Genomic DNA, 8,528 nt, shown 5'->3' with positions numbered 1-8,528 from the left:
CCTGGGGGGGTAGGGAAACCCCTATCTCAGTCAGGATTGGGGGCTCCCCACCCACAGGGTCATACAGGCAGGAGTAGGCCTCATAGGGGCAGGCCTCTCAGCTCCAGGGCCTCATGGTAGCTGCTGACACCCGCAGTGACCAGCATCCACAGGCCATAACTCTGCCCAGGCCCAGGGGCAGGGTGAGGGAGGGCTTTCCCGAGCCATAACCTCTCTGGGGGCCTCACACCATGCCCTCTGGAACCCTGCATCTCCCTGTGGTACTCCCAGGGGACCCTCTGATCGCTGGCCCCTCCCCTGTCTTGGAGACCTTCATCTCTGAGTCTCCTTACCCCCAACATAATCCCCTCAAGGAAGTGGACCTAGGATGCAAAAGCCAGGAAACACTGTGTCCTCAGATAGCCTCCAGATTTGAGACAAATAAGCCTGGTGACCCCACTTAGAATTTGGGGCGGGGTGGAGGGATAAGGACCGATAGAACCAAGAAAACATCCTCAGTAATATCCTGTCACGCTGGGATAAAGGAGACCTCCTGCCCGTCTCGTGTGTTCATTTATTCATTCATTCATTTCGCAAATATTTATCCAGGTGCTGGCTAGACACTGGAGACCCCACAGTAGCAAGAGACCTGGCTTAGATGTCTTCGTGCACCAAAGCACTGAGCACAATTACTTTCGAAAGGAGACACTTCATAAAATATTTGATATTTAAAGAATTCAGGGACAGTGCCATCCCCTGAGAGGTGGGGATTTTTACTCCCATTTTGCAGAGGAGGTAGCTGAGGCCTGGGGAGCTAGGCAGTGGCAGAGCTGGAACTGGAACCCTGTGCGCTCCACTTGGTGTTCACGGAGCTGTCCAAAGGGAGTAAGAGGTGGGGCTGAGACAGAGGGACTGGTGGAGGGCCCACCTTCACCCTACCCTCAGTCGGAGGCCAGGGGAGGGTTTAGCGAGGCATGACCTGCTCCTTTCTGAGATCCTGGCATAGTTTGCTCACCCCTACAGGGCCAATGGTGGTGCTCAGACCCCTGCATCCCAGAGTCGTGGGCCTCCTGCTCCCCAAGCACCACACACCAGTCACCACTAGGTGGCGCCAAGTTGTCAGTCGGTCTCTGCCCAGAGACCTGTCGGGTCCTTTGTCTTCCAGGCTCTGTGCCTGGGTGGGCCACCTCAGGAGCTGGGGCGGCCAGTAGGCATAGGGAAGCTTCTTTGTTGAGAAGCTAGTACCAGGTATCTGTTGAGTGTCTCATGGTTTGAGTTCATTAGCCCCCTTGTCTTTCCACAATAACCCCAAGAGGAGAGTGGGACATTATCCCCACCTTATGGGGAAAGGAAACTAATCCCTTGTACGGTTAGGTGACTTGGCCAAGGTCACACTGCAGGCTGGGTCTGGAACCCAAGTCCCAGGGTCCTGGGATATTTGCAAGGTCAGCAGAGGGCACTGAAGCCAGATACTGGCTCCACCACTTGCTGTGTAACCTTGGACATGCTGCCTAAAACCTCAGCCCAAATTTCATCATTAGCCATGGAGTTAGGACAGGTAAAGAGCTGGGGTGGGGACAGGCATGTGGTAAACCCTCATGGTTATCTCCTATTGGCCTTTATTGCACTTAACCTGAAGAGGCCACCCTGCAACCCTCCTCATCTCTCCCTCCCCTTGTCCCCCAGCCTCTAGGGTGGCCAGAGAATAACAAAGAGAATTAGCAGGAGCCCAGAGTAAAGACTCTCTTTCAGTCTTCCCTCCTGAAGGACCCAGGCTGTGCCCAGCCTCTAAGGGGAAGGGGAGAATGAGGTCTTGTCCCCTCTCCTTCCCAAAACAAACTTGAGTCCCAGCCCTGGTAGGCGACTGTGTGTATCATAACTGCCCCTCTTCTTGCCTCTGTCCACCTTCTTATCTGAGCGTCTTTGTTGACTCTAGGAGGGGGATTTTTAGACCTAGTTTACAGAGGAGGCTCACAGAAGGTGAGCAGCTCAAGGTCACAGGGCTGTAAATGGCAGAGCCAGGATGGCCCCCAGGTGTCTGAAGCCTCACCTTGGTGTTCAGGACCTTTGCAAAAAGGAGGAAGCAGGCGCTGCTTCTTTTCCCCTAGCTTTGTCCCTGAAACCCCACACTCAAGACTCCATTTCTTTAGGATTCCAAGAGCATCACCTGCTGAGACATAAATGGCTGGGAGGGGATGAGATGGGAGGGGAGGGGCTTGGTAGGAGACCCTGAATGGGGCAGTGAACCCGGGTGCCAGACTAGCCCTGCGGGGAGGAGGCTGACAATCAGCCCACCTTCCACTCCTTGGACTCCCACCACCTCCAGCTCCCTCCTGCAGCCTCACAGCCTCCCGGCAGATGCCCGCCCCAGGGGTGCCCCCTCACTCCCCTCCCCCAGCTGGTGTTGGGTTCTGTAAGCAGAGCCCCAGCTCACCTGGGAAGGTGTCGAGTGAGGAGGGCGTCCAGTTACAAGCTGGGGCTGGGAGGGCAAGCAGGGGCAACCCAGGGGCAGGAGCCAAAGGCCTGGGACCTGGTGATGGGGGTAGGTGTCAGGGGGAGGCCTCAAGACCTACCCCCCAACCCTGCAGGGGCCTCCTCCCTGCTGCAGGAGGCCCCAGCTCCTGGGGGCTGAAGCAGAAAGACCACGGCATCCTCCTGGCAACTAGCACACCCATCAGTTCCCTAAGCTAGGCCTCAGTTTCCCCATCCTCAGAATGGGGGTAGGGTGGGAATAAGCCCTGTGTAACCGATCCACCACAGCCCAGGACTAATCTGGGTAAACTGTGAAGGGCTGTGCACACCCTTAGGGAGGGTGTTCTCCTCTCTGTTCAGCTCCAGTCCTTTCTCTCCAACACCCAGGGTGGCCTCCTCCCCCGCCCTGGCACAGCACTCCATGCCTATTTAAGGCAAATCTCCTGATCTCCTTTTAAATAACATTCACTCCTTGTTGTGGAACAGACAAGCAGGGCCTGAGCTTAGAAAAAGGGGAGGGAGTTGCAAATATCCCATCAGAGAGTGGGAGGAACATGGTGGTGAAGCAGGTATGGGAAGGTCCTTGCACTCCCTACCCCAGCCTCCCATTTGGTGCCCTCACTGCAACAGGTCCTGGATTGGCTCCAACCCCCTTAGAGGGACTGGGGCACTCCCAGAAGGCTTCCTGTAGCCCCAGGGACTGTGGTGGTGTGGGAGACTGAGGAATAATGCCACTCCCAAGGCCTGAGGGGTGGCGTGCTTGGGTGAAGTGGCATTTGACCAGCAAGGGGAGTGGGAGGGTCTGGGGTAAGACTGACATCTGATCTCACAGCCTGCCCAGTAAGGATGAAACAACTGCTATTCCCTTCTAGAATCAGAGGCTCAGAGAGGCCAAGAGACCAGCCCAGGGCCACACAACTAGTGAGTGGAAAGGTCTGAAATCTAGGCCTGGCCCTGCTCCAAATTTATGCTTTCTGCCCCTCCATGCCAGGTCTCCTTGTGTCTGGGGCTGTATGTGACACCAGACAGTGACTCATCAGGGACCAGGCATCATTCAAAGTCCCCCACACGGGACTTCCCTGGTGGCACAGTGGTTGGGAATCCACCTACCAATGCAGGGGACATGGGTTCGAGCCCTGGTCCGGGAAGATCCCACATGCCGCGGAGCAATTAAGCCCGTGCGCCACAAGAGAAGCCACTGCAATGAGAAGCCCGCGCACCACAACGAAGAGTAGCCCCCGCTCACTGCAACTAGAGACAGCCCGCGTGCAGCAACAAAGACCCAACGCAGCCAAAAATAAATAAATAAAAAATAAATTTAAAATACGAAAACTGGGGCTTCCCTGGTGGCGCAGTGCTTGAGAGTCCGCCTGCCGATGCAGGGGACGCGGGTTCGTGCCCCGTTTCGGGAAGATCCCACATGCCGCGGAGCGGCTGGGCCCGTGAGCCGTGGCCGCTGAGCCTACGCGTCCGGAGCCTGTGCTCCGCAAATGGGAGAGGCCACAACAGTGAGAGGCCCGCATAATGCAAGGAAAAAAAAAATAAATAAAAAAAATAATAATAAAATAAAATAAAATACGAAAACAAAAACCAAGCCCCCCCCCCCCACAATCTTCCTGCCTGCATAGCTCCCAGGCAGGGACCCTGACTCCTTTGCTTCTGCCTCCCGCTTCTTTTCTCCAGGCCAACCACACCTCTCCTTCCCCTCCTCCCAGGTTCCTGGCCCAGGCATCCCCCTGCTTCTGGCCTGGCCCCCAGATTAGCTCACCTTAACTTGGTCACGTACTCAGAAACTTACAGCCAGAAAGTGGCATGTCGCACACTCCTCTGAAGGAGTGAAGCAGCGAGGTTAGGCTCCTTCCCACTGCAGGACCCCCCGTAGGGCCCTTCGCAGCCACTCTGTTCTTCCCCCTTGAGGCCCCGAGGCCCTCCCTCTCCTGCTTCCTTCTCTCCCTCTTTCCCCCAGGTGTCTTGGCCGCCTCCCCAGCCTCCCATCTCATCTCAGAGTGGCTAATCCCCCTGTGGTCCGGAGACGCCCTCTCTGGGGTTCGAAAGGAGAGGGTCAGGGATCCTTTACAGATCATGTTGCCTCCGCAGGCATGTGAGCCCCAAGAGGCCAGCCCCACCCGCGTGTCAGTGTCACGCTGGACTAGGGGGTGGGGGACCAGAGTGAGGAAGAAGCCCTAGCCTTGTCTTCCTCTGGGCACATAGAGCAGGTAGGGGCCAGAGCGGTCAGCTGGTCCAATGGCCTCATTTCACAGATGAGCAACTGTGGCCCAGGGAAGAGGAGGAGAGGCCCCGGGGCTCACAGTGAGACAGAAGCTGAGCTGGGTCTTACTGGGACCCCTGGTAACCTCGGGTGGGGCTTGATCCCAGGGGAAGGAGGGTCAATTATAGGAGGAAACTCGGCTCAGTGTTTAATCGGGGTGGGGTGTCCTTGAAATTTTCAGGGTCTTTCTAGCTTGGTTCTACCTTTTACCTCTTGTTTGCCCTTGGACAATCCCCTTTCCCTCTTTGGGCCTCAGTTTTCCTGTGTAAAACAAATGGGTTGGGTAGATGGTCTTTAAGATCCCTTACTGTTTACATTTTCTGCACCTCCCATCAGCCCAGCCCCATCGCCCAGGCCTTTCCAGCTCTCGCCCAGGCCCGGGACTGCCTCATAGCCCCTCAAGATTGCTCCAACAGGGAATTCCCTGTGGTTGGGACTCGGCACTTCCACGGCAGGGGGTGTGGGTTCGATCCCTAGTTGGGGAACTAAGATCCCGCATGCTGTGCAGCACGGCCAAAAAATAAAGATTGCTCCGACAGCCTCTACACTGTCTCTGGCCTCTGCTCTTGTCCCCTGCAATAAGCTGCCCCAGACATTGCCCAGGTAACCTACTGATGCTTAGGAATCTCCCATGGCCCTCCACGGCCTCCCCAAGAATAATCCAACTCATCACCTGGCATTCAGCACATCCCACCCGCAGTCTTGGACCCTGGGCTCAGTTTCTTCATCTACCAAGCACTAATGACCCCTCACTTAGGGACTGTGGTGTGGACACATAGTGGGGCACAGGCCAGGAGCCCAGGAAAGGTGGGATGGCCTGAGTGGCACTCAGGGCTTCTCTGTGCTGAAAAGGCTGCCCATCCCACCCCCACTCCTTCATCCAAATTGGTGAGGTGCTCCAAGGCTGGTTCAAGCTCCATCCCCTCCTAGAGAGGCCAGGCCCCCTGGGTGGCCCCATCAGAGTGACCTTGCCCATGTGGAGCTCCCACGGGCCAGATTCACTCGCCTGCCTGTATCTGCAGCTCCCGCCATCCTGTGGGGAATGTACAACTGGCTGCTCCTGGAGAACCAGCTGGCAGGCACTTGCTAAGTGAACCCTTGGGTCTGTGGGTTCCTGCCCAACCCCCTCTCTTTCCCCGAGGGCAGTGTTTTTAACATGGGATTTTCTTTGACTCTCAGAGACTTCCTCACTGCCAACTCCACAAGCTCAGAGCTGGGCCTCGGGGCAGACTCTCAGCTGGAGGTTTTAGACCCTGTCTTGCCCTGATCCAGTGACTGGCCAAATGGACTCTCAGAAACCTTCCCCAAAGGCCCAGGAAGGAGTAGCTGGCAAGAAATACCACTTATTAGAAGAGAATGCTAAGGGAAGAGAAGCCAGGACCTAGAAGCTTGGAGACCTCCCACCCTGGGGTTTGAACACTGCTTCAGCCACTTACTAGTTTCAGGGTCTTGGGAAAATTACCTAATGTCTCTGAGCCTCAGTTTCCTCATTGGGAATAATAACAACTATTTCATCCTATGATGAGAGAATTAGATGATGCACGCAAAGTGCTGAGCTCATGGCCTGACACCTCGTAAATGCTCAAAAAATGGTAGCTAGAATCCTTATTGAGGACAGATGGATCAAGGCCCACAGCTGAGGGGGTGCAGGCTGTTGGTTGTTCAGCCAGAGGTAGGCAGCTGGTTAGTAGCTAGAATACAAACACAAAGTCCCAAGCCTGGTGCTAAGCAGTCTACATACATCATCTCATTTAAACAGTCCCTTCCTCTGTCAAAAGTAGGGCTTTGGAACAGAAATTTCCTAAGGCTCAGTGAGTACTTGTAGAAGGTCTGCAGTTTACAAAGTACTGTTTACTTTATAGAGCCAACCTCTAATCCTGTGAGCATTCAAATAGTTGTCAACAGTCACAGGACTAGATCTGGGACTAGAACCAGGGGATGGCTCCATCTTTCCCCAGAGACTGGTGGCAGACACTCTGAGGGGCTTGGTGAGGCCCGAAATCCCCACCCAGGGCCTAGGGTGGGACAGGGGCTTTGAAGACAACAGTGTCATGGAAGCTTGGCTCTGGCTCCTGCCCAGCATCTGGTTCTGTGCTGGGCGGAGACCTGGGTCTGCAACTCATCAGCCCCACCTGTCAGCCCTCCCAGGCAGGCACGTGGGGCCTTCGGTTTATCACTAAGGAGAGCGCGGCTGAGGGGGGCCTCAGTTCAGGGGCCTGGTCTCCCTTCCTTGCTGGGCACCTTCAGGCAGGGAGCTGTGTTCCCACCGGTCAAGCACCTCCAAGTTGACTGGGCTCTGTTATATGACAGGCACCCTGAAATATGCAAAGACCGCACTCATTCAATAAATATTTATTGAACACTGACAGTGTGCCTGGCCCTGAGCTGGCTGTGGGGAATTGGACCAAAAATTCCTGCCTACATTCTAGTAAGAGAAGCTGTAAAGGAAAGCATAAGTGTGACGGAAATAAAAGAGAGCAATTAGCTTTACTCAGGTTAGTCTGAGAAGGCCTTTGAGCTGAGGGAGGGAAATAGAGCTAGAAAGAGCATCCTGGACAGAGAAGAGGGCCCACGCAAAGGCCCTGAGACAGGAAAATTTGGCGTGTTTGGAGACGAGCAAGCCTGCCATGAGGTGGGCACACAGCGAGCTTGCCCTCAATAAATGCCAGCTGAACAAATCAACCAAAGATCGTAAGGATTTCTGCATCCAGCTGAGATGGAGTAACAGGGACTGGATTTACATCCCCACCTAAGACAACCAAAATACCCCGCAAAATATATGAAACGGTGGTTCTCAAGACATTGGGTGCCAGACAGGGAAAAATAGTGACTTCTGGGAGTAAGGAAACAAATGAGGTGAGCACTATAAATGCCCCACCTCACTGCCTGAAGAAAGTTTCCAGACCAGAGCGCGGCGAGAGGAAAGCAGGTGAAGTCTGGCAGCCTCCCCACACTGAGAAGACACTGAAAAGCTGGGAGTACTGAACACAAGGCAGAGAATCAAAAGGGCAAGAGCTGCACACAGAGAACTCTAGAGCTCTACACAGGGTACCTCTGCAGTCATTCTGCTCAGTGCATGCATGTGAGGAAACCACCAGAAAGCACGGTGCGCACCACCCAAAAGGATGAGAGAGAATAATCCTTGGAGCTCACAGAGAGCTGCGGATAGTGCTGGTTCCCACAAACCAGAGTAGAAACCACACAATTAATGGGACATTGAGTAGAGCCAGCGTCAGAAGAAATTTTGGCTCGGAAGTGGGAAAAAACTAAACACTGCTCTGGTCCCCTCTAACAAAAGTAAGATCTGAAAGGACCAAACTGCTTTCAAGTAACTTTTGCACCCCAGGACAAAGCTCAAGGACAATTATAAGAATACACACACACAAGGCTTCCCTGGTGGCGCAGTGGTTGGGGATCTGCCTGCTGGTGCAGGGGGCGCGGCTTCGTGCCCCGGTCCCGGCAGGATCCTGCGTGCCGCGGAGCGGCTGGGCCCGTGGGCCATGGCCCCTGAGCCTGCGCGTCTGGAGCCTGTGCTCCGTGCGCGGGGGCTGGGGGGTGGGGGGTGGCCGCACAGTGAGGGGCCCGCGAACCGCAAAAAAAGAATACACACACACACACAAAAATCCAGCAATTGATAAAATAAAATTCTTAATGCCTGGCAACCAATACAAATTAGCAGGTAAAAAAGAAACAGGAAAATATGACTCATAATGAAAAGAAAAACCAATCAATTGAAACCTACCTAGAAATTACCCAGATGATAGAGTTATTACAGACTTTTTTTTTTTTTTTTTTTTGGGTGAGCACA

This window comes from Lipotes vexillifer, unplaced genomic scaffold (assembly GCF_000442215.2).
Source record: "Lipotes vexillifer unplaced genomic scaffold, Lipotes_vexillifer_v1.1 scaffold1019, whole genome shotgun sequence".
Lineage (NCBI taxonomy): Eukaryota > Metazoa > Chordata > Mammalia > Artiodactyla > Lipotidae > Lipotes > Lipotes vexillifer.
Note: the sequence above shows the minus strand (reverse complement) of the source record.